The sequence below is a fragment of the Castor canadensis genome, chromosome 2 (assembly GCF_047511655.1).
Source record: "Castor canadensis chromosome 2, mCasCan1.hap1v2, whole genome shotgun sequence".
Taxonomy (NCBI): domain Eukaryota; kingdom Metazoa; phylum Chordata; class Mammalia; order Rodentia; family Castoridae; genus Castor; species Castor canadensis.
In genome coordinates, this window is record NC_133387.1 from 174,043,274 (window position 1) to 174,068,855 (window position 25,582).

A 25,582-nucleotide genomic window follows, 5' to 3' on the forward strand; every position below is an offset into this window, starting at 1 on the left:
TACCTTTTCCTGCTTCTGGAGAAGGTCATCTCAGAATCTAAGGTCCTCCAGCAGCCTGGGTGGGAGAGGGAGCAGGAGTCTAGAAGTTGGAGGGTATGATCTCCTCCCATTGGGGAGGAATGGGAGGAGATTGGAGTGAGGATAGGTAGAGATAGACAAGGCTTTGCAGATTTTCAATGTCAAAGTCTCTGATGAGGCTGAAGATTTCCCCCAAGAAAGAAAACCCTGCTGAGCAAGTTAAGAGACTTTAATGCTGGGGGCTGCTCTTGGTTCACTCAAAAGGTACCTTTGTTTTCCATGATGGATTCCCCATCACCACTCTCTTCCCCTAGCCCATGTTTCCAGACAGAAAATTTGTGTCTAGTCAAACTTTAGCCAGGTCTCTTGACTACTTTGGCATTCCCACTCATTCATCCATTCCCTCATTTCATAAACACACATGGAGCCTGATGCTAGGCCAGAGACAGAAGCACAAAGTCGGGGAATGCTGAGTCTTTGCACTCTGAAGCTCAGAGCTCCATGGAAGAACACAGACAGGAATGGGTGGTAACAATTCAGTAATGCAGTCTGCAGTTGATGGCTAAGAACCTTGGACTACAGCTATGAGTCCAATTACTGAGGGAACAGAAATGGGGAAGGGTAGCTTTGAGTGAAAACTTTGGAGTGCTGAATCTTGAAGGATGAGTAGGATTTTATTACATAAGATCTAAACATGCTATTACTACTGTCCTTACCATTAATGATGAGGGTCACCATTTACTAAAGGCTCATTCTTTGTCACTATAGAGCTCTTTACTACCCATTAAACACAGCACACGTGTAATGTAATATCATAAAATCCTAATAGATACTCTGTGAGTTAGGTATTACTGTTCCCATTTTACAGAAACAGGAAAACAATTATTGTAAAATTCATACAGTTCACACAGTGAGAAAGAGAGAGACTAACATTTGAATCCAAGTTTGACTGACATCGCTCTACTATACTATCTCTCCCATAGTCACTTAATGTCAGTGCAGGAAGCATATGAAATAATCCTCAGTTCAGTCAAAAGCTCTCAATTTAGGGACATATTAAAATATAGAGAATTGCAATGCCTTCAGCAATGAGTAATAATAACTAAACAGGAAAACTCTCCTGAACTGATTCGGCATTGATCTGAGTTAATATTTTCTAGAAATGGCTTCTCACCATGTGACAAGAATGATGTTTCAATGATCTCCATGGGCACAGTGCTAACCTAGGTATGTATGGAGGAAGTAAGAAAAATAAAGACACAGGGCTTGCCCTCGAAAGTTCATGATGCCATTAGGAGATTTAGTTAAACACAAAGAGCAGAAGTTCAGAAAATAGAGCAAGATTAAGGACCAATCATAGGATGGAGGTGTGAGAGGCAGACCTTTCAGCTGCAGAGGGGGTTGGGTAGGAACTGGATGCAGAGAGGCCAGGGGAGCACAAGGTCCTCCAACAGAACAGAGTGCTCAGATGTGTTGTGTGCTAGGTGTAGGGATGGTGGCAGCCTGACACAGCTGGAGAAAAGTTTCCAATTTGAAAGTAGCAGGGGATTGGGTAAGAGGGAAAGGCCAAGCTGATTATGAAGGTCAAGCTTGAGGCTAAGATATTTAAACAGTGTATGTGAGTCTGTGCATTCTTTGAGCTTCTAAGGAGCCCCTTTCCCCCCAGAGGATTGGAGTCCGGCCTGGTGGAGGTCAGCCTCCTTGCTCTGGTGAAATTCTAAGTTCTCCCTGGGACAACAGTTGGGTTCAATTGCTGAGAGAATAGAATGGGCAATGTCACACTGTCTGGCCCATCTTCTTGTTTAGAGATGACAATGAAGGTCAGTGATAACTTACAGCCAGCATTGTACTTAACGGAGAAAAACTGAAACCATTCCCTCTAAAATCAGGAACCAGACAAGGATGCCCACTATCTCCACTCCTATTCAACATAGTACTGGAATTCCTAACCAGAGCAATTAGGCAAGAAGAAGGAATAAAAGGAATACAAATAGGTAAAAAAACTGTCAAAGTATCCCTATTTGCAGACAACATGATCCTATACCTTAAAGACCCAAAAAACTCTACTCAAAAGCTCCTAGACACCATCAATAGCTATAGCAAGGTAGCAGGATATAAAATCAACATAGAAAAATCATTAGCATTTCTACACACTAATAATGAGCAAACTGAGAAAGAATATATGAAAACAATTCCATTTACAATAGCCTCAAAAAAAATCAAATATCTAGGTGTAAACTTAACAAAGGATGTGAATGACCTCTACAAAGAAAACTATAAACTTCTGAAGAAAGAGATTGAGGAAGACTATAGAAAGTGGAGAGATCTCCCATGCTCGTGGATTGGTAGAATCAACATAGTAAAAATGTCTATACTTCCAAAAGTAATCTACATGTTTAATGCAATTCCCATCAAAATTCCAATGACATTCATTAAAGAGATTGAAAAATCTACTGTTAAATTTATATGGAAACACAAGAGACCACGAATAGCCAAGGCAATACTCAGTGAAAAGAACAACACTGGAGGTATCACGATACCCGACTTCAAACTATATTACAAAGCAATAACAATAAAAACAGCATGGTACTGGCACAAAAACAGACATGAAGACCAGTGGAACAGAATAGAGGACCCGGATAAGAAGCTACACAACTATAACTAACTTATCTTTGACAAAGGTGCTAAAAGTATATGATGGAGAAAAGACAGCCTCTTCAACAAAAACTGCTGGGAAAACTGGTTAGCAGTGTGCAAAAAACTGAAACTAGATCCATGTATATCACCCTATACCAATATTAACTCAAAATGGATCAAGGATCTTAATATCAGACCCCAAACTCTAAAGTTGGTACGGGAAAGAGTAGGAAATACTCTGGAATTAATAGGTATAGGCAAGAACTTTCTCAATGGAACCCCAGCAGCACAGCAACTAAGAGATAGCATAGATAAATGGGACTTCATAAAACTAAAAAACTTCTGCTCAACAAAAGAAATGGTCTCTAAACTGAAGAGAACACCCACAGAGTGGGAGAAAATATTTGCCAGCTACCCATCAGACAATGGACTGATAACCAGAATATATAGGGAACTTAAAAAACTAAATTCTCCCAAAATTAATGAACCAATAAAGAAATGGGCATGTGAACTAAACAGAACTTTCTCAAAAGAAGAAATTCAAATGGCCAAAAAAACACATGAAAAAATGCTCATCATCTCTAGCCATAAAGGAAATGCAAATTAAAACCACACTAAGATTCCACCTCACCCCTGTTAGAATAGCCATCATTAGCAACACCACTAACAACAGGTGTTGGTGAGGATGTGGGGAAAAAGGAACCCTCTTTATTCGTAAACTAGTACAACCACTCTGGAAAAAAATTTGGAGGCTACTTAAAAATCTAAACATTGATCTGCTATATAATCCAGCAATACCACTCTTGGGGATATACCCAAAAGAATATGACACAGGTTACTCCAGAGGCACCTGCACACCCATGTTTATTGCAGCACTATTCACAATAGCCAAGTTATGGAAACAGCCAAGATGCCCCACCACTGACAAGTGGATTAAGAAAATGTGGTATTTATACACAATGGAATTTTATGCAGCCATGAAGAAGAACGAAATGTTATCATTCGCTGGTAAATTGATGGAATTGGAGAACATCATTCTGAGTGAGGTTAGCCTGGCTCAAAAGATCAAAAATCGTATGTTCTCCCTCATATGCAGACATTAGATCAAGGGCAAACACAACAAGGGGATTGGACTTTGGTCACATGATAAAGCGAGAGCACACAGGGGAGGTATGAGGATAGGTAAGACACCTCAAAAACTAGGTAGCATTGTTGCCCTCAACGCAGAGAAACTAAAGCAGATACTTTAAAGCAACTGAGGCCAATAGGAAAAGGGACCAGGAACTAGAAAAAAGGTTAATTCAAGAAGAATTAACTTAGAAGGTAACACACATGCACAGGAAATCAATGCGAGTCAACTTCCTGTATAGCTATCCTTATCTCAACTAGGAAAAACCCTTGGTCCTTCCTATTATTGCTTACACTCTCTCTTCAACAAAATTAGAGATAAGGGTAGAATAGTTTCTGCCAGGTATCAAGAGGTAAGGGGGGGTAAGGGAAGGGGCGGGGGGAAGCGGGGAGAAATGACCCAAACAATGTATGCACATATGAGTAAAATAAAAATTAAAAAAAAAAAAGGTCAGTGATAAGGATGATGACTTGTGGAGGATTTTGTCTGATGTCACAGAGCACACTTGCAGCAGAGCTGGCACTTGCCACCCACCATGCCTGCTTAGCCTGCTCACCCCAGCAGGAGGCTGGGAGGAGGCTGAAGACTGTCACAGGTGCCCACAACTGAGGAAGGGCTGAAAGGCCCTTGTAGGCAAAGCACACTGCCAGAAGAGACCCTGGGTCGGCTCCAAAATGAGAGAACTCTTTCAAGGTTCTTGGACCACTCATGACAAAGACCTCGGCACATTTTGTTCCTGGGATAAATATCAGGGCAGGGTGTGGGGTGCAACATCCAAGTGCAGAGGGGACAGGCCTTTGGTTTGGGTCTGAAGATTCTAGAGACCCAGTCTTTACTGCAAAGTACAAGTTCACGGAACAGGCAAAGACATTCTCTGGGGAAGCCTGCCCATCCCCATCAGAGAGTCCCAGGTAACATAACTTGGACAGGAAGCAAGGGGACTAGTTGGAGCTAAAGAGCTAGGGGTGAATCCACTCCATTTCTTGGGGAGGTAGTAAGAACCAAAGGAAATTTATCTTCAATCTGAAGTGCCTTCTTCCTTCTTAGTTCCCTGAAACATCTGTACTATCATATCACATAGGGCTCGATCTCTGGGTATCTTTCTGCCTCCATGGCCTGGCCCTGCTTATCAGTCTGTCAGTTGTGCTCAGCCCCAGCTCCAGGATTGGGAAGTGTTGTTGTAGGCAGCCTGACCTGTTAGCCTCTCAGAGGAGTAGGACTTTGTATGGTGATAAACTGGATGGTGTTGGGGGGGGGAGGTGTGGAATCTCTGCCCCCAGTCTAAAAAGGTATGACCACATCCCAGAGGTAGCTGAGTTAGGAAGGATGACCACAACCCATCGGCAGTCTCCTTTTCCCCACCAACCCAGGACAGTCTTTCATTCTCTCCCGTGCTTTGTGACATGGGAGTTGCCCTCCTTATGCTCAGAGGAATCACTCCCAGGGACAGAAAGGAGATTACAGGCTATATTTCTGCCTCTGAGCTTTCTTCAGGCTATAGGGAAACAAGTGTAACTAGCTAGTTGTCAGTTCTGGGAAAGGAGAAATCTATGTATACTGTAGCCCTGAAGTGATGCGCTGCATCAGGGAGTCAGTGTCACCTCTGATCATCTTCCTCTCACTAATGTGCATTTTATTAATCCCTAAGTGGGAAGCCAGTTGATTTCTCTTCCCTAACACTGGTGTGATTCCTCTCTGAGGAGTCCCAGCTCCTTCGTGCTGCCTCAGGGTTGGGGGCAGATGGAGGTGCAGCTGGAGCAGAAAGGTAGAAATCTGTAAAAGTTGAAGGGAGTTCTGGTGCCCTATGGCATGATGAAAGACCGAGGTTGAAGGACATGCAAAGTAGCCAGGGCTTCCTCCCTTCTCCAGCCCTGTCCCTGCCCTGTCCCCTGCTCCTGTCACTGTGAGTAAAGGAGGGGATGATGGGGTAGACAACCAGAGCAGCATCATACACAGATTGCAGCAGACAGCTGTGTCTTTTCCATCCATCTTTCCTACTCAACTGTAAGCATCTTGAAGACAGGAAGAAAGAGAGAGAGAGAGAGAGAGAGATTCATTTGGATGCTTAGGCCACAGAACATGATAGATTCTTAATACAGGGGACTAAATTGAAGCAGTTTTCACCTGCTCAGAGGAGGGGAGGAGGGAATAGTAAAAAAATACCCAAAGCAGCTCATCTGCCCTGTCGGCCTCAGACACCTGGATGCTGACTTAGCAAGGTTCTCCAGAATGACCCACCCTGCCATTCCAGGAAAAAGTCAACTAATGAAAATGGTCATTATTTTTTTTGTAATAGCAAAAGCTGGGAATAATCTAAATAACATGATAAAATTTGGCTAACTATGGTATATCCATAAATGCAATGCCTATAGCCATTAATATTATAATGTACATTTCCCTTACATGAAAAGTATTTATGATAGATTATCAAATATTGAGCAGTATGCATGGTATGGTACTACTTTTACAAAGTGTTTTATTCCAAATATTAACTATGGTCCTCTTCATCTTGTAGGTGATAACATTATTACATTAAAATGCCTACCTGTTTAAGAATTAAAGAAGGTACTTTGTAAACTAAAGATGTGTATGATATTGGTAGGGTTCTTGCCCATGAGGAACCCATAGTTTGGAAAGAGATAACAAACATAATATAACCATAGCATGAGATGGAAGGTGGCAAGAGCTTCCAGAGAATGACAAGCAGCATGTTACCTAGAAACACAGAGGAGGAAAAATTACTTCTGGCTGTGGAGGTAGCCACTAGGTTGTTTGAGTTGAATATTGAAGAATGGCCAGAATCTTGTCAGATAGAAATATAGAATTGGAGCATTAAGAGAAAGGGGAAATTTGTGGACAGGTATGGAGAATGGAAAGTGGTTGTGTTTGGAAGGAGGGTAGAGAGCCCCTGGGCACAGTAAAAGATGAGTCTAGAAAGAAACTCAGGGACCAAATATGGCCACCCTTAGAAGGCTGTACTTGGTTTGATGCAGGCAATGGTTTTTTGGTGACTGCCCTCTATAAGCAGGGAATCACTGGAAATCCTGAAGAAAGTGGTGACCTAGATGTAAGCCTATGAGGGGCCGAATGTTCATCACTGTGCTGGCCATGCCTGGCAGGTTCAGGGTCCTCAATGAGTGTGGATGAAGTCACCTGCCCTGAAGCAGAGTGTATGGATGAAGTAGGGCTGACTTTAAGGATGAGGAGGGACTGTGACTGGCATGGCCAGGGTGGAGGGCTCTATCTAGGTTGTGTCATAGGAATGGAAAGAAGGAAAGACAATCTTCAGCTCTGATTAGAAACAGAAAAGAAGGGTTAGTGATAGGGAGTGAAAGTTAGGTGGGGCTTAGAGAAAGGAGGAATCAGAAGCATCTCTCATGTTTGCAGCCTGTGTGGCCAGAGACCTGGGAGGTATCACAGAGTTCAAGGACAATGTCACATGGAGGAGGATCAGGTTGCAGAAGTGAGACAGGAGTAATTTGGTGTTCACACCGCCCACTCCTTCCATTGGTCCTGATCTCTTGGGCTCCTCCATGTGCCTGCCTCAGAGCAAGCAATGGCAAGGGGATCTGCAAATCTGTCTCAATATCCTTCATCTCCCCTTAGGAGGAATTTGGGGTGTGGAGAAGGGAAATGGAGGTGTGTGTGAGGGTTGTGATTGTTAGTGGAAATGCATGAGCTACCTGTCTACCCTTAGTGCTTCTCTTGGCTCATCCCACCCTCCTAGCACATCCTGTCTTCCTCTCTTTTGCAACTGGGAATTCAAACCTCCCTTAGGATCCTGAATGCTGTCTCTCTGCCACCCTCACCTCCCCAGAAGTCTGCGCATACACCACGTGCGTACAGAGGGTAGGAAAGCTTACTTGTTCAGGCACATGTCTATATTTCCATTTCCTCATTGCAGCTCCCAGCCTGGCTACTGCTTTGCTCCTCCTGTTGTCATGTCACTAGTTAATTACATTCTTTACTGAGGTGCAAATGTGTTTTTACAGGGAGACTAAGATGGTGTTAACTAGGAAGGAGCTGTTAATGTTAAAGATGCATTTATCTCTGGTGCAGGGCTGGGGCTTTTGACTGGAGGTACTGCCCAATGCTGCGTACCCCGCCCCCAACACACACACCAAGTACAACCCAGATGGGGAGCAGCCCCCGCTCCTGCAACCCTGCCATCCTGGCTCCTAGCACAACCTCCTTGTGGTCAAATTAGCAGTGATGGGACTGTGGGGAAGTGCCTGACCAGGACTTACAACAGGGATGATCACCCAGCCTCTGTGCAGACACCTTGGTTTGTTTCAAGCATTGAGAAACAAAATTAATTGACTTTAACCTAAAACTAAGTTTAAAAACTCATGCAGCCAAAGCCACCATTAGGTGACAGGTTGTATTTCCTGCTTTGGTCCATTGCCCTCCTGATTTTTCCCTCCCTGCTGCCCTCAGACACCCTCAGCCAAAGCCTGCTATCATAACAAAAGCTTGAAGCTCTTCTGCATATCTGAAAGAACTGCTCCTTCCTCTGACTTCTCCTAGAGTCCTAGAACAGGTGTCAGCTGGTCTTCCCAGGGCCCAGGATCATCCTACAGCTGTGTGAGTGAGTGAGTGAATGAGTGAGTGTGTGAGTGTGTGTGTGTGTGTGTGTGTGTGTGTGTGTGTGCATTTGGAGGGGGTGGGGAGGCTGCAATATCCTTGAGGTCAGGAAACCAAACTGGCAATAATAGGCTACTTCTGACTGTGACAAGCTTTGGATTCCAAAATGGCTGGCAGGGTGTGGGGGGCACTCAGCAACCACACAGAGAAGAGAGGGTTGAATGGCAAATCTGGCAGGAACATCTGTAGGGGAAATAGAATCCATTCCTTCTAGAATAGAACATATCCTGGGGAGGAGAAGAGCCAGTGAGCAGAGCCCAGAGTCCCCTGTTCTCTGATGCCCCTGCTAAGAGCGGCTGTCCTTTCACGCAGGTGCACTGGCTCTACCTGACAGGAAGCATTTCTGGCCCAGCTGGAAGTGAGCAGAGGGCCGTGAGGCTCCTGAAGACCATCCCAGAGACCACGGGTCACCCAACAGTAAGAAATGCTTTTCTGTCCTTTCATGAATAGGTAAATTCCCCAGGCAGATGTGCCTTTCTTCTGAAAGTCTCTCGCATCAGGTGACCAAATGAGAAGACACTTAGCACAGATATGCTTGGAGAGCAAAAGCTGTATTGTTTTTTGGGGGGATCATTATGTTAACCTCTTAGTTTAGGGATGAGAATTAGGCCTTGTCCCTGTTCTCTCTTGTCTTCCAAGAGTTCTGTGAGTTGTTGGTGCAGCTACATTATGCAAATAAATCCATGGTGATGATCACATTTGTGCAACTCTCTGGAGCAAGTGTTCTCACCTGAGAATCACCTGGGGATGTTGGTGATGAATGAATGCAATGCCAGGGCTAGAGACTTTGATTCTGTGAGTTGGGATGCAGACCCACCAATCTGTACCCAAGGGCTTCTGATGCGCACTGAGTGAATGCACTGCATCCCAAGAGTTGCTGATGATTGTGGAGAAATAGTTCCTTAGACTGGGTTGAGCATTTTGAATAGAGAGTCTCATTCAATCCTCTTATCAGATCTGGGTAGTTTTGTTTTTTGGCTTTCTTAATTCTCTCAAGTAATTTCATGATCTCACAGACTTGAATTCTATGAGAATTTTCAAGAGGTATTTAGAAACCCAGTTATCCAAAAAGAACCCTTTTTTTCTTTCCAGTATGCCATGCTAAGGCTGGATCTGTTATGGTGAGATTGGGCCTCAACTCCAAAAGGACCTTGTCAAGGATTTTGTAAGTTTCCCTGATGTCTTAGAGACACTGTGACCTTACAATTCATCAGCTTTCCTTTTGGGGGCAGTATTCATGCTAAATTCTTCACAAAAGTAGGTTTCCCTGTAGAGAGGGAGATGAAGAAGGAGAGAGTTAGCCACACCAGTGAATGATCCCCCGAGCAAGGTTACATGTGCTCATAGAGGACCCTGTGTCTGAGAAAAAGAGAACAGGCAGTGATGACTGCCCCACTTCCTCTTGGGTATAAGAGAGGGTCAGCATGCTCCAGCATACTGCAGCTTCTTGAGGGAAGGCCATTCATTGTCAGTTCGGAAATCCCACATGGGGGACAGTTTGACAATCTTCAGCATTTGGAGGCTATGTGCCCAGGGATGTTGCATGCAATTTAATGCACACAGTGGCTGGCTGTGGTGGTGGAGGAAGATGGAGGGCAAGTAAAAAAAGAAAGTATGGACAAGGCTCATATACCTGCTTACACCTCTCTGAGTGTGTTGTTACCCAAGTCCAGTGGCTTTCTCTGAGATTGAAGTGGAACTAAGGCTCTTCCTGTGGACTTTTGGATAGAACCCTACTCTCTCCAGAGTGAGACCGTGGTTGCTGGGTCCAAACAGGCCAGCCTATGCCTCCTCCATCACTTACGTGATAGAATATGGGGAAATGAGGTGACCAATGCTAACTCCCACTGTGGATGCATCTTTCTAGAGAATGGAAGGGTTCCGTGAATGAGACATGGGCAAATTCAAACATTACCCTGACCTCTGCCCCACCCCATACTTCTGAATACAGGCGTACCCATTGACCACTAGCTGTCTTTCCTGGTAAATGACAGAGTGATCTGTCCTGGGGACCAAATGCAGTTGACACTATTGCTTGGATGGGTGCAATTGGCAAGGACAATTTTGCAGCTAATACTGGAAGTGTGGCAATCAGAGAAGCTGCCAGCTGTCTCACTTAAATTCTTAGCTCTCTCGCTCTCTTTTTTAAAATCGTTTTGCTTACATAATCCACCCCCTTTTTATTTTCTAATTCTCTCCTTGCAAAGCTGGCACCAGAGGGGAAGGGCTGGGGTGGAGGGGTAGCAATTACACATCAGTTTGGGGAGCATTTACATTTTGCAATTACAATTTAAAAATAAGTCTCGTTAATGATCTCCACGTGTAAATGACAAACCTTAACTGATATACATATTCTCCTGGGCCTGCCTGACTCCCTCCCCCGAAGCCAGAGGCTCAGTAGAGGCAGAAGTTCCCAGGGAGACACAGGAGGTGGCTGGGGCCAAGCTTAGAACTGAGGGGCAGTCAGGGCTATGAATGTGGCCTTGAGGCTGGTTAGAAGACAGAGATGGGGCAACGGATGTGGAAACCAAGAACTCTGGGCTCTAGCCTCTCTCATCCTCCCTGTATTCATGCAGGGTCCTGGCCTCTCTCCCTGAATCTTGGCACAGTCTCTGTTTCAGGGGGCACTGCGAGTGCTCATTCATAGAGAAAGGGAGCCCTACCTGCCAATATCCTTCCAGGTGGGAATTTTCAAGTCCTGTTGGGCAAATGTGATTCTCAGTCCCCATGAGCTAGTGAAGGCACCTGATAGTCATGGACTGTGCAAAGGAGCTGATTCCTCATGGTTCCGGAAGGGAACAATATGTGTTCTATTCCCACTTGGGAAAGAAACTTCTCTTCTTATTAGTGAGTTAGCACATGCTTATTGGAGTCCTCTGATCCCTGCCTAAGCTCAGGCTTTGACTCCAGACCAACCTAGGCTCAGACCCTAGCTCTGAACTTGGGTCTTCTACCATCATTGCCTTTTTAAAATCTGAGACAGGTCTAGCTATGTAGCCAAGGCTGGTTTCAAACTCATGATTTTCCTGCCTTAGCCTTCCAAGTGTTGGGATTATAGGTGTGAACCACCACACCTGGCCCATTGTCACCTGTATGTAATTGGGGTATCATAGCTCCCTCATAGGGCTTCTGTGACAATGACCCCTACAAAGTCTGGTGCATGAGAAATGCTCAGAAAAGGCCAGCTCCTGTCCAAGGCCATCCCAGCTGCCCCAAGGTGCTTCTTGCCTATGCAAAAGCTGCTTCTTCCTGGCTACTATGGACACTAAGCAGGGGGATATGGTACGACTTCTCCAGGTGTCCCCTTAAAGCCCTACCCCCTCCCCAATACCTGCTCCACACAAGGTTCTTTGAGGGCCTGGCATCAGGATTCTCATCTAGACTCCTTTTCTCATTGAGTCTCTGTCTGACTCTGGCTTTTTGCAAGACCACTGCCTCTTTTTCTGCACACTTAGTTCAACAGAGTGATCCTTTCTTATCACTGTTCCTCTCTGGGCCCCTTCTATGTGATGTGGACCAGGAGCCCTCTGAGCAGCCTTGTTTCCTGACCTCTTCACTCCCCTGATTCTCACTCTCACTTACTCAACTCCCCTCACCAAATAACTGTGTAGAAGCTGGTCTTCCCTGGGGCAGCTTTATCCTGGTCAGTCTTTGAACTGATACTTGCAGCTAAGTGCGTACCTACAGTTGGGCATGGTGGTACACACCTGTAACCCCAGCACTTAGAGGATGAGGCAGGAGGATTGAGAGTTCAAGGGAAGCCTGGGCTACGTAGCATGGTCCTCTCTCTCAAAAAAAAAAAAAAAAAGGCTCACAGCTGCTGCTTGAAAAATACACAAGATAGCTCTTGTCTGTTACAAAAAGAATATGTGCCTTAACAAAACTCAAGGAGGGGACAAGATGCCAGAAGCAGAACATGTGGCCTATGGCAGAGAACACAGAAGGAGCTCCAAGCCTAGGGTTAGGCAGCTGCTTGAAGATGGAGTCTGTGGCTTATTTTTGTGACTTATTTTTAGTGTTTATTTGAACACAGTTAAATATTGTGTTGGTGGGGAGGGGATGGAGTCTAGCTCAATGGTAGAGCCCTTGTCTAGCAGAGGAGAGGCCCTGAGTTCAATCCACAGTACTGAAAAACAAGAAGTTAAATACTGTTCTAAAAACTTGCTTAAAAATTGACATATAATAATTGTACATATTTATGGGGTACAGTGTGAGAATTCCATGCATGTGTACAATGTGCAATGATCAGATCAGGGTAATTAGTACTTGCTTCTCCCTAAATATTTATCATTTCTTTGTGTAAAAATTTGCTTTTTAACTACTTAGGTTATATGATAGACTGTTTTCTGGGTCAAAATAACTAGGTCTGCCCCCACTATTTTCAATTGCAGCATAGTTTTTTTTTTTATTAAATCGTTATGTAAATTACTTTAGCTATTTTTAAAAATTAGAAGTAAAGTATGTGTGAGAGGAAGGCAAACAATGTAAAATAAAAGTCTCCCCCATCATTTCTTCAACCACATTGAGCAGTTTCTGATTTGGGTTATTCGGTGGCCAACATGTATTGTGCTAAATACTCTTAAGTTCCTCTTTTGTAATTTATCTATTTATCTACTAACTCTGTGCTATAAAAGTTGAGGGAATTGCCATTCTCCCACTTTCAATTTACTTGAGTTTGGTAATTTTTTAATCAAACTATGTTTGATATTATTTATTTTTAGTATAGTATGCTATTTACTATGTAACACAGATTATATAGTGTATTACATGTCATGGTTTATGTCACACTACAATACATAAGCTGTTATATAATATGATATATTCTATATTAGTATATATATTAAAATTCCAGGTTCGAACCCTTTTCTCTTTGGTCTTGGTGACATTGTTCCACCATATTTTTATTTCTCATCTTGCAATGAGTATCCATGGAAGTAATATAGTATTATATATTAAAATATAATGTTATATACTATAAGACATATAATATATACTGCTACAATACAGTATAATTATATCTATTATAATATATATTATAACATTTAGCCAGTGTGGTGCACACCTGTCATCTCAGCACTTGGAGGGCCAAAGCGGGAAGATCATTATTTTGAGACCAATCTGAGCTATATAATAGACCTTATCTCAACAATAAAAATTTAAGGGCTGGAGGACTGACTCAAATCTAAGAGCACCTGCCTAGCAAGCACAAGGCCCTGAGTTAAAATCCCAGTACCAGCAAAAATAAATAAAAATTTAAACACTATATAAAATATTATGTATTATCATATATGTTATATGCTGTGTTGTATAGTATATATAGTACAATAATTGCATGCTATCTACCTCCTTTGTTAAAATTTAGACGATTTATATTCCAGTATATAATTGTAGTTACCTCTGGATTCTGACTAGAGGTGGATTATAAAATAGAAATATATTAAACGGCATTAAGCCTACTGGGGTATGGAAATATTATAACTAACTGCATAACCAAATTGTGTGATGTGACTGAGGGAGGAGAGGGAGCCCAAGCCAATATAATCGTAGCTGCTGCGACAGAACGTCCTGAGCACTGGGTGTAATGATGCTCTCACCTTCCCTCTGGATTCCCCTTTCCATTGGCTCACACTGAGCGGCCACTCTTTCTTGTGTGTCTGTTGCTCTCCTTGTGTTTCCTCATAGTGCTGCAATACACAACACTGTGCTTGTTTGGCTGGAGTACTACTGCTAGATACTTTTTATATTGGTGAGTGGGAAATAAACTGAGTTCTCACATGTTTAATGCTGACTTTGTTTTGTCTTTTTACTTGGTTGATAATCTGACTGAGTTCAGAATCCCAGGTTCAAAACCTCTTTTTTCTTAGGTTTTTTCCCCCCTTTAGTGGCACTAGGGATTGAACTCAGAGCCTCACGCTTGTTAGGCACGCACTCTACCACTTAAGTCCCTCTTAGGTCTTTCTTTTTCAGTACTAGTGATGGAACCCAGAGCCTCTCACATGCTAGGCAAACATTCCACCACTGAGCTACAGCCCCAGCTCTGTCCCTTAGGTCTTGATGACATTGCCCTATTGTCTTCTTATTTCTCCTAATGCAATGAGGATCCATGGGAACTTTTACTTTCCTTTTATTTTTCTCTTTAAAGTTCTGAAAATTTAATACTATGTGCACAGGTTTTGCTTTCTTTTCTTCTTTCTTTTCATTTCTTTTACCTGGCCCTTGGAATTCTCTTAAATCTAAGGTCCCCTATCTAACTTCAACTGAGGAAAATTTTCCTTTATTATTTCTTTATTTACTCCCCTCTGTAGTCTCTGTTTTCTCTTTCTGGAACCTCCACTGCCCAGTACAGGGCCTTGCACAAAGCAACTGAATATTGTTTTTGCTACTTGAAACTAGATGCTAGTGAGGGTCCTATCACCAACTTACTGTATGATCTTAGTTAGGCAAGTTTCCTTATTTGTCCAGGAAAGAAGTCAGGACCCTTCCTGTGCTGCTGGCCCTCTGACCACCACAGGGCTTGGGTGTCCACTGCTCCTAGATTGGAGAAGAAACAGTGAGTTCTTGAGAAGAGAAGGGAGAGCTGAGGTAAAGATCAGGGCAACATGGCAGCCAGCCTCCCACTGTGGATCATTCCTGTGAACCCTCCAACTCTCTAGCATTTGTCTGTCCCCCTTAGGGGTGGCTCTCTGACCTCCCCAGTTATGCTGAAATGGGCTTTCTTACCTGTTTATCTCCCTCTGCCCACCCCACTTACTCCCTATACTTGGCAGTCCATATGCATGTACAGCTCTTGTTAGAGAGATAATCCTAACTGTGCAAGTGTCTCACAAGTGAGATCCTTTTCTCCCTTTTATGAACTGCAGGACAAGGAGGCAGTTGACTTCTCTTCCCAATGCCCAAAGCTGGATGTCTGAGTAGACATCCAGGGCCTAAAAAGAAAAGAAAGCACAGAGAGGCCTGTAATAACAGGGATCTATCCCAGGATCTACCCCAGCATTAACGAACTGGTACCCCATAGGGTCATCTTGGATGAGGATACAATTTACTTCTCCTTCCCACCCTGGTGACGTCTCCTGTGCAGCTCCCCTGCATGCCCAGATCCACCTGGTCTGCACAGAGCCTCTAGATCTGGGAGTGAAGATTCTTCATTCTTTTTTCCCTGGACAGCCTGACTATGGAAGATTCCAAGTAACAAGTGCTCAGATCCCAGGAGATTAGCATCTGTTCTCAGTCAGAGCATCCTAATTGATCCTTGAGGGCCACTATGCAAAACTGTCTTCTTTTTCTTCCACCCCCAGGTCCTTGCCCCTGTATGACAAAGTCCATCTTACAGGAGAAAGAAGAGGAAAAAAAAAAAATAGAGGCACAATCTTAAACTTGAAGTCCATGAAGATTCTGTGCTGAAGGGAGAGTTCTATCTTTCCCAACCAACACCATAATTATAGGAAATGAGTTGTCATTGCAAAAGGCAGGATTAAAGTTCCATGTGAATTATTATACTTTTCAGACAAGTTGCTAATATTCAAAGATTTTGCTGCTAATATGAAATACATCTCCATTAGGTCTGAGCACAGCTGAAGGGTCCACCATATGACTAAAGGTTTTCCCAGTAGAATCTAGAGAACTACAGACCCTTTCCCAAGACTGGAGGTAGAAGAGGTGGGGGCTGACGGGAGGCAGTCAGGAGCCAGTGGGAGGTAGGATTCAGCTCTGGTGCTCTGTCCTAACTAATGGCAGCCTGCTTTAGAGGCTACATGTAACAACACCATGTCCTCATTGTCTGCTCATGCAGCCTGGAATTTCTCTGGGCTAAGAGAGGAAGAAAGGCTCAGTAAAGAAGTTGTCCTGGAAGGGATTTCTGCAAAAAGAAGAAGCTAAAACTTAGGGAACTATGACCAAGAGGGGATACTTCCTAAGGATGGAGTGGCCGACTTGAAAAAATGAATACCATTCAGCTGGACAGGCTTTTCAAAGAGAGAGCCAGGTGCCACTTTGCCTATGAGTCATGGACAGATTTTATTCAGAACAGAGACTTCTTTGCAGCTGTGAGTGGTCCCTGGAAAGTCATGGGTGGGGTAGAAAAAGAAGGCCATGTGGAGACAGTCATAGAGAACTGACTGACTTCATGATCCCTCTCACCCTACCCGACCCCTGCAGGACACCTCAGTCCAGGCTAAGGTGAAGGAGTCACTGATAGTACACCTGTCAATGTGAGTCAGAGCTCTGGTCTTGAGCTGCAGAGCTCAGAGGTCAGAACAGGCTACCCAGGTTTTATACCTACAGCACTCGGTCCCAGAGTTTCTCCCAGAGAGCTAAAACAGAGGATCAAGTTCCCAATTACACATTGCCTTTGAGATGCAATTTTCAACCATCTTTTCATATTCATTCTTTCATTTTCTTCTTTTCCTTCCTAATGGTGCACCCAATCCAGTGAGTCTGCTAGGGAGACTCAAGATTTGCCACTTTCAGCATGCACAGTGTTTTCCATCTTTGTCCTAGTCATATTATGTTTACAAGGCCCCTCCTTCTTATCACTGGTATTGACACTTTTATTTTTCTGTCCCCCTTTCACTAATTTTTTTAAATAATAAGAGAAAAATGCAAAAAAAATATTTGCATACATTTGGAGCAACATAGCTGTACCAGGATATCAGGGCCAACCGAAAGAAACCACAGTAATAAAGCAGTCCCTCTGTGGGAAGACAGAATGTATTACATTAACTATGTATAAAAGCCCACAGGCGGCACATGGAAGATGGTTAATGGTGTCCATAAAACAATTCTTAGGAATTTGGGCCATATGAAAGTCCAAGGGCGGCCTATGGTAGAGGGCCCACATCCAAGTTGGCAGCTGTTTTCATAATCAGTTGTGCCTTCTCTGCACTTCTCCAGTTTCTAGGGGGTCTCATTCCTACTCTTCTGGTATTTCCTGCCTTCATCCCTAAGCATTTGGACTCTGGAATCATATTTGTGTAATTCTTGGGAACTCTCTCTACCTCAGTTTTCTCATCCATGAATGGGAACAATCACGATGGTGACTCCAAATGATTGTTGAAGAAAATGAACAAGATTATCCATATATACCTAGCATAATGCCTGAGTACAAGGTGAGGACTCCTTAAATGGTAGTTGTTATCAATTTGATGTCATTGCCTCACCCTGTCAAAATTCACTCCAGGGAAGGAGACTAACTTCTCACTGAGATCTAAATGGTAGCTGGGTCTTAAAGGATTCTCCTTCCCATATTTATTTGTTTTGCATTTCAACAGTAAGCCAAAAAAATTGAATTGTGCAGGCTCCATCAGGAGAGAGACCCTTGAAGTCATCGTGCATATGCTTTTTTCCCCCATAGAAGAAAAAATGCCAGGTGGAGCCATGATCTTATCTCCTGGGGAGCAGAGGGTCATTGAGCAAGATAGGATGTGTGGATAAGAATTGAATTTTCCATAACATAAAAACATACAAGTGACCAATCCTGCTACAGTGTCTCCACATCTGCCTGTTGCAAGGCTTTGAATGACAAGATAGTCTTGAGGTAGAAAGTGAAAGGAGGTTTTGTGGACAAGTAGGGTTTGGAGCAAAGTTCTGATGAGGGAAAGGACGTGGTTGTATAATATGAAACCCCTTAGTAACAGACAAGAAACACAGTTAGAGATGTGCAGTACACATCTAGATCAGGAATAGAGGGCATATCTGCCCTGTGGGGCATGAATCTAGGGGTCTGGGATGGACTCACTTGCCCAATAGCCTTCCTTTCACATCACAGCTGTCATCCTCTCTCCCCTGGGGACTGATTTTTTCAACAGATCAGGAATACAGAGTCAGTGCTCCTGCCTTCATTCCAACAGCAGTGAGGACCAAGCATGGAAGGATCCCACTAGGCAGCCTTCCTCTCCAGCTGATGGAGTTGCTGTGGACTCTACCTTGGCCTCCCTTCCCCCTTTTTCTTTTGAGCTTGCCTTGGCCACCACAAAGGTCCCAGGGAAGGGCATCCATTTGGCTACAGATAAGTGGATGTTTGGTGATAACTGGGCCCAGCCCAAAGACTACTTGCTTCTACCATGCTAACTCTTTATCATCTTATTTTTTCCTGGAGGCAAGTTTTAAAACTTGGCACCAGATGTCACCCAGCCAGAGGATATGGTCCAGTCCTTCTCAGAGAGAAAAGAACCTATTAGAAGCCCTTAGTTCCATGAGAACCTGTAATCATCACAGCTGATAGATTGGATAGGCTTCAAGGTCCCTTGCCTCTGTGCTCCATCCCCTTCCCCTAGACTTTCCCTCCCCATACCCCACATCCTCTTCACTTTGTTTCCTCCCAAACCTTCCCAGCTCCAAGGGACTACACTCACCCTTCATGCCTGCCTGAGAGAAGAAAAACTTGTGAAGGGAAGGGAGGAAGACAGCGCTGCAGGGAGGTGGCAGCTGCCTGGCTCCTTTCATCCTGGATCCCCAGTGTCTGCTGTTTGTCTGTCTCCAATGAGTTGTGAGCCTCAGGGGCCAGTCCTGTGTTGTTTTCTCAACTTCTATCCTAAGCAGTGGCTGCTGTCAGCTCTCAACAAATAATAATAAACCTGGGAATCGGGTTTGTCGAGGGGGACTTGGGTCCCTGGGTTCATTTTTAGACTTGTTTCTCTTCGTGTGTATGCAGACAGGAGAGCACATGGTGGTGTCTCAGGGGGAAGGATGGGGCTCCCAGGAACCCTGGAGATCTGCCTTCCCTGCCACCCCAAGGAAGAACAGGAGGCTCTCACCTCTGTCCCTGATCATTGGAGCTGCCTGGAGGTTTAAAAGAAAAGAAAAATAATTGAATCAAAGCATCAAGCTCTCTCCTTTCCTGTGCCCCCCCCCCAAATCTTGTTGTTTGGAGAGACACGAGGAGATCTAAGATGAGAAAGAGAAGGCAGAACCCCCTCTCTGGATTGGAGGGTTGCCTGAGTGATGCACAGGGAACTGGGCAAAGGCATGAGGAGCTCTTCTCCCAGGGAAGCAACTCTGGCCCCCAACCTCTATTTCTAGGATCAGCAAGGGGAAGGGTCTCCTGGAAGAGAAAAATACTAAGAGTAGAACATCACCGGCAAAACGGTACCCAACAGTGGGTGAGCATGAAGTTTAAGATGCTAAGGACGTCCCTCTGCGGCAGAATAACACCCACCTTTCAGGAGATAGAACCCTCAGAGGTCATCCCTGCCATTCCCTGCCTCCCAGTGGAGGAAGTACAGGACCCTGCTCTCTGGGAAGAGAGTGAAAGTGCTGTATTTCCTTCCCCCTTATAGCCAACACACCTTTTTATTTTTCTGCCTTTTTTTTTCTTTTGGTTTTGTTTTATTTTGTTTAAAGGAACCAAAGGGGGAAAAATTGCCAAGTTGTAAAGTGCTTAAAGAAGGATGAAAATCTTCATCAAAATGCTAAAAGCTGGAGGGGGAGAGTAATGTGAAAACTCTTGCCTGCTATTTATGGGATTGATTCTCAGATCAAGAAGAAGCAAGCAGTTGGATGAAAGGAATTATTGTTAAGCTTCTCGGTAGGAAGATCTAATGGACAATTGCCGCTATCAGGGGGAATTAAATTGCTGTTTCAGTTTGTAAAATATATCAGCGGCTTTTTGAAGCCAGGAAAGGTGGTGACAGCTAGGCAGCTTAGCAAGCAAAGGGGGCTCTGCTAGTCTCTGAACCAGGTATGTAGAAAGAGGAGGAGCCAGGGAAGAGGGCCCAGGTCTGGGGTCCCTGTTTTCATACCAAATTGAAGAATCGATGGACTGGAGGAGTAGCAGAGGGGAGGTGGTAGCCAATGAACTCAGGGTCCTAAAGTGCTGTCAGAGCCACATGCCAGTCAGCAACAGGAAAAGATGGTGGGGATATTCTTTGGGTAACCTGGTCAGGCTTGAGTTCAAGTTCAAGGAAAGTAAGTTCTGTCCATGGAGGAGTGAAAGGGGGAGCAATGGGAGTCTGTGATTGTCAGTATCTCCCAGGGCTCACAGCCAGGGCTAAAGACCCATCCCCAAACACTGCTCAGTGGAATCCTCTGCCTGATGTGACCACTAAGCCTCCCTGCACTGACGTGTGGACACAGAGGGATGTGGGGTAGATGATAATCACATCCACACCCTCCAGAACTAGTTTCTGGAGCAAGCTGGTGCTTACCTCTAGGCTGGGTCATAAATGACAGTGTATAAATGACCTGTTTGCCCACCTATTTGTGGGCATGTTGATATCCAGATGAAGAGCAAACAGCAAAATGATCTTAGGGGTGGAGAAAGCAGAGGAGGTGGAGGCCCTTGGGCTGGGTAGCTGAGAGGGATCTGTGTTACCCCTTCCAAATCCCATTCTCCCCAAGAGGCAGATAAGGGCTGATGGAAGAGAGAAGAAGAGAGATTTTCACATCTCTCATGCTGGCATCCACTCTGTTCCCTGGAGACCAGTGTCATGATACCAGGGAATGGCCTAGAACCTCCTTCCAAGCAGGCATCCCAGAAATGCAAATAGTACAGCAAATGACAGTAGTACAGCAAGCTATGGGTAACCAGAGGGTCTTTTTGTGTTGGTTGTCACCTCTGCTTCTTGCTGGTCAGTAAGGAATTATCACCCAGTGAGTGTTCCAAGTAGGAGCCAGAGGGGCACCAGGGAAGTGGGCCTCTTAGTTGTGACATTCTGCAAGGACTTGGGCTCTGGGCCAGGTGTAGTGTGTCCTGGTACCTGGGCAACTGTGGGGCAGTGGCTTATTTTTGATCTCTTAGCTGGCCAGCCTCACTACACAGTGAGCAAGGGGATCAAGATGGAAGAGCAAATCCTGCTCCATTCCTCTCCCACCTGTCTTTCCTTTGGTAATGGAGACATAGGTGTGCTCCCTGGCTCCTAGGCCCCACTCAGAGCCTGACCTGGTCAATCAGCTCCATTTGCCTCAACACCCTGAAATCAGAGAGAGAAGGAGAAGAAACATAAGGAGAGACGAGAGAGAAAAGGGAGTTGACATTTGCTAGGCCCTGACATTCCTGTCACCTCAATCCTCAGGCCCTGAAGGTTTCTCCTAGACCAATCTTTGATGAGTTGTGAGGTACAGTAGGTTTCTGGGATGCCTGTCTCTTTTCCCACCATTCTTTAGTCCAATCTCAAGAACCCTTCATTTCTCCTTCCTTTGAAAACATTCTGAGCAGAAAAACTAATTGGGGAGTTAAGTCCCTGCTCACATTTTAAAGCTTCCCATTCCTTTATCCTTCCTCCTGTATCCTGGCCCCCCAACTGACCCCATCCTTGTCCCAGCCCACTTCTCTGGACTGACTCCCGACACCCAGGCACGAGGACTATGGCATTCCCACAGATGCTCAGCTTTCCGTTTGTGATGTTTTAGCCCTTACTGGGTTTTTCAAAGAGACCTGGTGTGTGTGTGTGTGTGTGTGTGTGTGTGTGTACTTGCACCCCACACGCCTGCACTTCTTTAGATAAATCCACAGAGTCACATGAAATCAGTGACAGGTTGACACCGTTATTTCAAGATTCATCGCTCTGAGTTGCCAGCATAGGAGACCTAGCCAACTCCTTCCCACCAACACTTTTTTTCCAGGCATAATTTATAGCGCTGGGGTGAATTTGTTTCCAAAAGATGAATATCACACTATCAGCAACAGCTGCCTCTCATTTTTATTTGTTTTTAAATTTGACTCAAAGTCCAATTCTCCATACACATCTGAAGCTGTAAATCCTAAGGCGACTGATTACATGATTTAGTAAACAGGTTATATTATATAATGCAATTAAAGAGGGGCCCTTTGATGCCACCTACAGGCCACTTCTGGGAAGGGAGTTGGACTGGAGCCGGTCGCTTGGGACAAGGCTTGCTGCTGAAGGAAAAGAAAAGGGATCGCGCCAGGGTTCAGGTGGCTGCCCCTGAGGGAGAAGCTAATGCCAGCCAGGTTACTAATGCAGCTTTTCGGCCCTGCCTGCTGAGTTCATGGTGTTATTTCAGCCTCCTGCAAATCTGTCTAGACGTCAGAATCCCGGCCTGGGCAGGGCTCAGAGCCCATGGCTTTGGAATGGGGATGGAGGGGTAAGCTGGGAGCACCTGGGCTTGGGGGAAGTAAGGCTCCTGCCTCATTGGCTTCAGGGGTCCCCCCACCCTACTTTCAAATGAATCAGGAGGAAGAGAAAACAGTAGCTGGCTGGCCCTTGGAATGAAGCTACAAACAACTGCTTGCATTCAATTCAACAAGCATGCCGGGAGGACTAACTGTGGGTAAAGTCTGCAAATATTCGGGGTGGGGAGAAGATCCCTTCATTCTGCCATCCAAGAGGGGAAGTGACTTCTACAAGCCACAGATAAATGGCAGATTCTACTGGGTGTGGAATCCAGACTTTCGGACTCAAAGCATAGGCTCTGATCATGGGAACAAGAGCTGAGGATGACCTCGTGAATCCTTTGGTCCAATTGAGTTTGCAGATGGGGAAATTGAGATGCAGCCAGGCAATGGGACTTCCATAGCCTTTACTGCACTAAAGCAAGGAAAATCATGAAAATATGTGTGTTTTAAAGGACACACAGAAGAGCTCCGGGGGCCCTCAGAAGGGCCTCATAGCTGAGATGGAAGGGAGTGAGAAGAAGAAGGGAGGACACCCAGGACCACTCTCCTCACCCCTCTACCCTGAACTACAACACTCCAGCTTCCTCAGTTTTCCTGAGTAGTAACATCACAGAAAATTAGTCCCTGGAGAGGAGAGGTACTCACTTCGCAGAGCCTGGACCAAAAGGGATCCTGTATGTGTGTTTGGGTTGGGGGTGAGGATGGGGGTGAGGGTGAGGGTGAAAAGGATGAAGAAAATAGTACAATCAGAGTGAAAAAGAGTGGAAATATCCCCTCCCCCTTGTCCTGTGCCAATCATGAGTTCTGTCCAGTTTTGATTAGGTGGGTTGGGACAGTAAGCATCCAAAGGAAAGTTAGGCCCTCCCCTCCACCCTCCCCTGTCCCTCCTATCTCAAAACAGGATACAATTTAGTCCCAGCTAGGGCCAGGGGCCAGGAACAAATGCTGTTGGGCCAGCTGGCCAGACAGTTCCCAATTAGACTTTGTTTCTCATCCTTCAGGCCCTGAGCCCCCAACCCCTGCACCCTGGCCCAATTACTGCCCAGCAGCATTAACCCCTTGGTGCCCCAGGCCGTTAATGGAATGTTAATTGGTCTAATGGGTTTCATGTCAACAAGTCCTAATGAGCTCCTTCTAACGAGCTTGGCATTTTTTTCCCCCTAAGCCAGTGTTTGTCAACACGCTGGGATTTGTGCTCCAGTCTAAGGCCCTCATGCTGCCTGGCTGGGGGCGGGGTAGGCGGGAGACCCAGGGTGATGGGTGCCCTTGGGCTGCCTGTTTCTGTTTCCTAAAGGGCTGTCCTTCCATGCCCACTTACTGTCCCACAGCCTCACCTGGCTCTTGGGCCTGTAAAGTGGCATTTCCAGCTCCTTTGATGATCATATCAGTGACACTAATTATTTCCTCTTGGATATCATTGTGGAGTTGAGTGCTGCATTAGCAACCCGCCCCCCCCCCCAACTCATAACTGTCTTCAATAAAGGTTTCAGCATTAAAAAGAAAACTTTCAACATGAGCCTGTTCGGGTGGGGAATTTCTCCAGGTAAATGTTCCCGGAGTGCCCTCCATTTGCGGATTTGGCTGTGCTCCTTGAATTCCCTGGTGTCTGGTGACAGAAGCGCAGGAGCCTGCACAAGGCCAGCAGCCAAGAGCCCTACCAAAGCTCAGGAACCTGACCTGGGCACCTCTTGCTCCCAAAGAAAGTATGCAAAGGGCAGGTTTCCACAAAAGGCCGGAACCCCAGCTATTACTCAAGGAGACCCCCAAATCCTGGCCCCAGAGTTCCAGCCAAGTCCCTGATAGGACGAATCAGATCCCCAAATTTCTCTCCAGGATGGTGGCACATGGCCCCTCAGGAGGACCAACTAGGATGGGGGTGTGGGGAGGGTGGAGGGTGTGAGGACACAGCGAGCTTCCAGGATGGATGTGGGGCCTTCTAGCACCTGAGCTCCAGAGGGTCAAGTTTCCTGAGGCTTCTGTGCCTGTATGAGCAGAGAAAGAAAGCCTCTGTTTAAAAGGCCTCCTGTTCTCTTGCAGTAGAGACCCCTAGAGGGTAATAGGGCAGTGGCCTACTGGCCTGTGGTGACTCCAGAAAAGTGGAGGGCCAAAGGCTATCCTGGGTCTTTAGAAAATTGTTCCTTTGCCCTCTGCAGAGCAGGTCTGACCCCTGATGCACAACCGGGCAGTCTCAGTACTAAAATGTCTCAGTCTCATGGATGGTCATCTCTGAGAGCAGACCACACTTAACTGTCCCTCCTTATCCCCGGAGAGAGCAGCCCTAATACGTCCAGGGATGGTGCTTCAAAACTGACCCTGCTTCCTGTTATTGGATGATGAACAAAAGAATGGGGATTAAACAATTTTCTGTTTAGCCCCTCTTTGCGTTTCCGGTTTTTTCCTTCACTGTGAATTTCTCACTTCTGGAATGAAGTTACCAAAAGACTCAATCCTGTGTTAAGGGGAACCAACCAGTTGCCCTAAGAGGGGAGAAAAATCTCCCTCCTAGATGCAGCTCCCACCCTGACTCTGCCAGCAGAGTCCCTCTTCTGGATGCATTTGGTACTGCAGTCCTGCAGCCCTTCTAGCCCCATCCCCAAACATCCCCTGAAATATCCCTTTTTCGTCAGCGTTCAAAAAAGGGAGAGAATAAACACTCATTTTGCTATTGATATCTCGTCTTAATTCTAGTTCTTTTTAATGTCTCAGTGAAGTTGTATCTGGGCTGGGACTGTAGCTTGCCTAGCATGTGCAAGGTCCTGGGATCCATGGACGAAGGAGGAGCAGGAGGAGGAGGAGGAGAAGATCTGTATCTTCTTCTTCTTTTTTTTTTCTTTACCTCTGAAACCCTCTCTGCTCTGCTCTTGCCATGAAGACAAGCCTGGACAATTCTCCTGCCTAAGCTTCTGTGCAAAAGAAAACCCAGATATCCGTGCCATCTTGTGTGAGATGGATGAGATTCTGCATGCTTTTGTCACAAGCATATCCTGGTGGCCCATCTTCTGGGGGTCAGGCCAGGGTGTGGCGAGGTACAGGCAGTGAGGCTAATGGGACTTCCCCACCCAGAAAAAGCCATCACTTCCTGC

General features: G+C 45.3%; 1 protein-coding gene across 12 annotated transcripts in view; it reads left to right on the top strand.

Annotated features, from left to right (window-relative positions):
• The window catches only part of Pknox2 (PBX/knotted 1 homeobox 2), a 257,000-nt gene that overhangs the window by 153,415 nt on the left and 78,003 nt on the right, over nt 1–25,582 (top strand). For 8 of the 12 annotated variants that reach the window (XM_074066455.1, XM_074066456.1, XM_074066457.1 and 5 more), the window contains 2 exons: nt 8,741–8,845; nt 9,521–9,593. The exons of 1 other annotated variant lie outside the window; for it this stretch is intronic. The gene's annotated coding sequence lies outside the window, so the exon portion shown is untranslated. Of the gene's footprint in view, nt 1–1,178; nt 1,246–8,740; nt 8,846–9,520; nt 9,594–25,582 lie in introns of all 12 variants that reach the window. 3 more of the 12 variants (XM_074066460.1, XM_074066458.1, XM_074066463.1) reach the window with 2 other exon arrangements.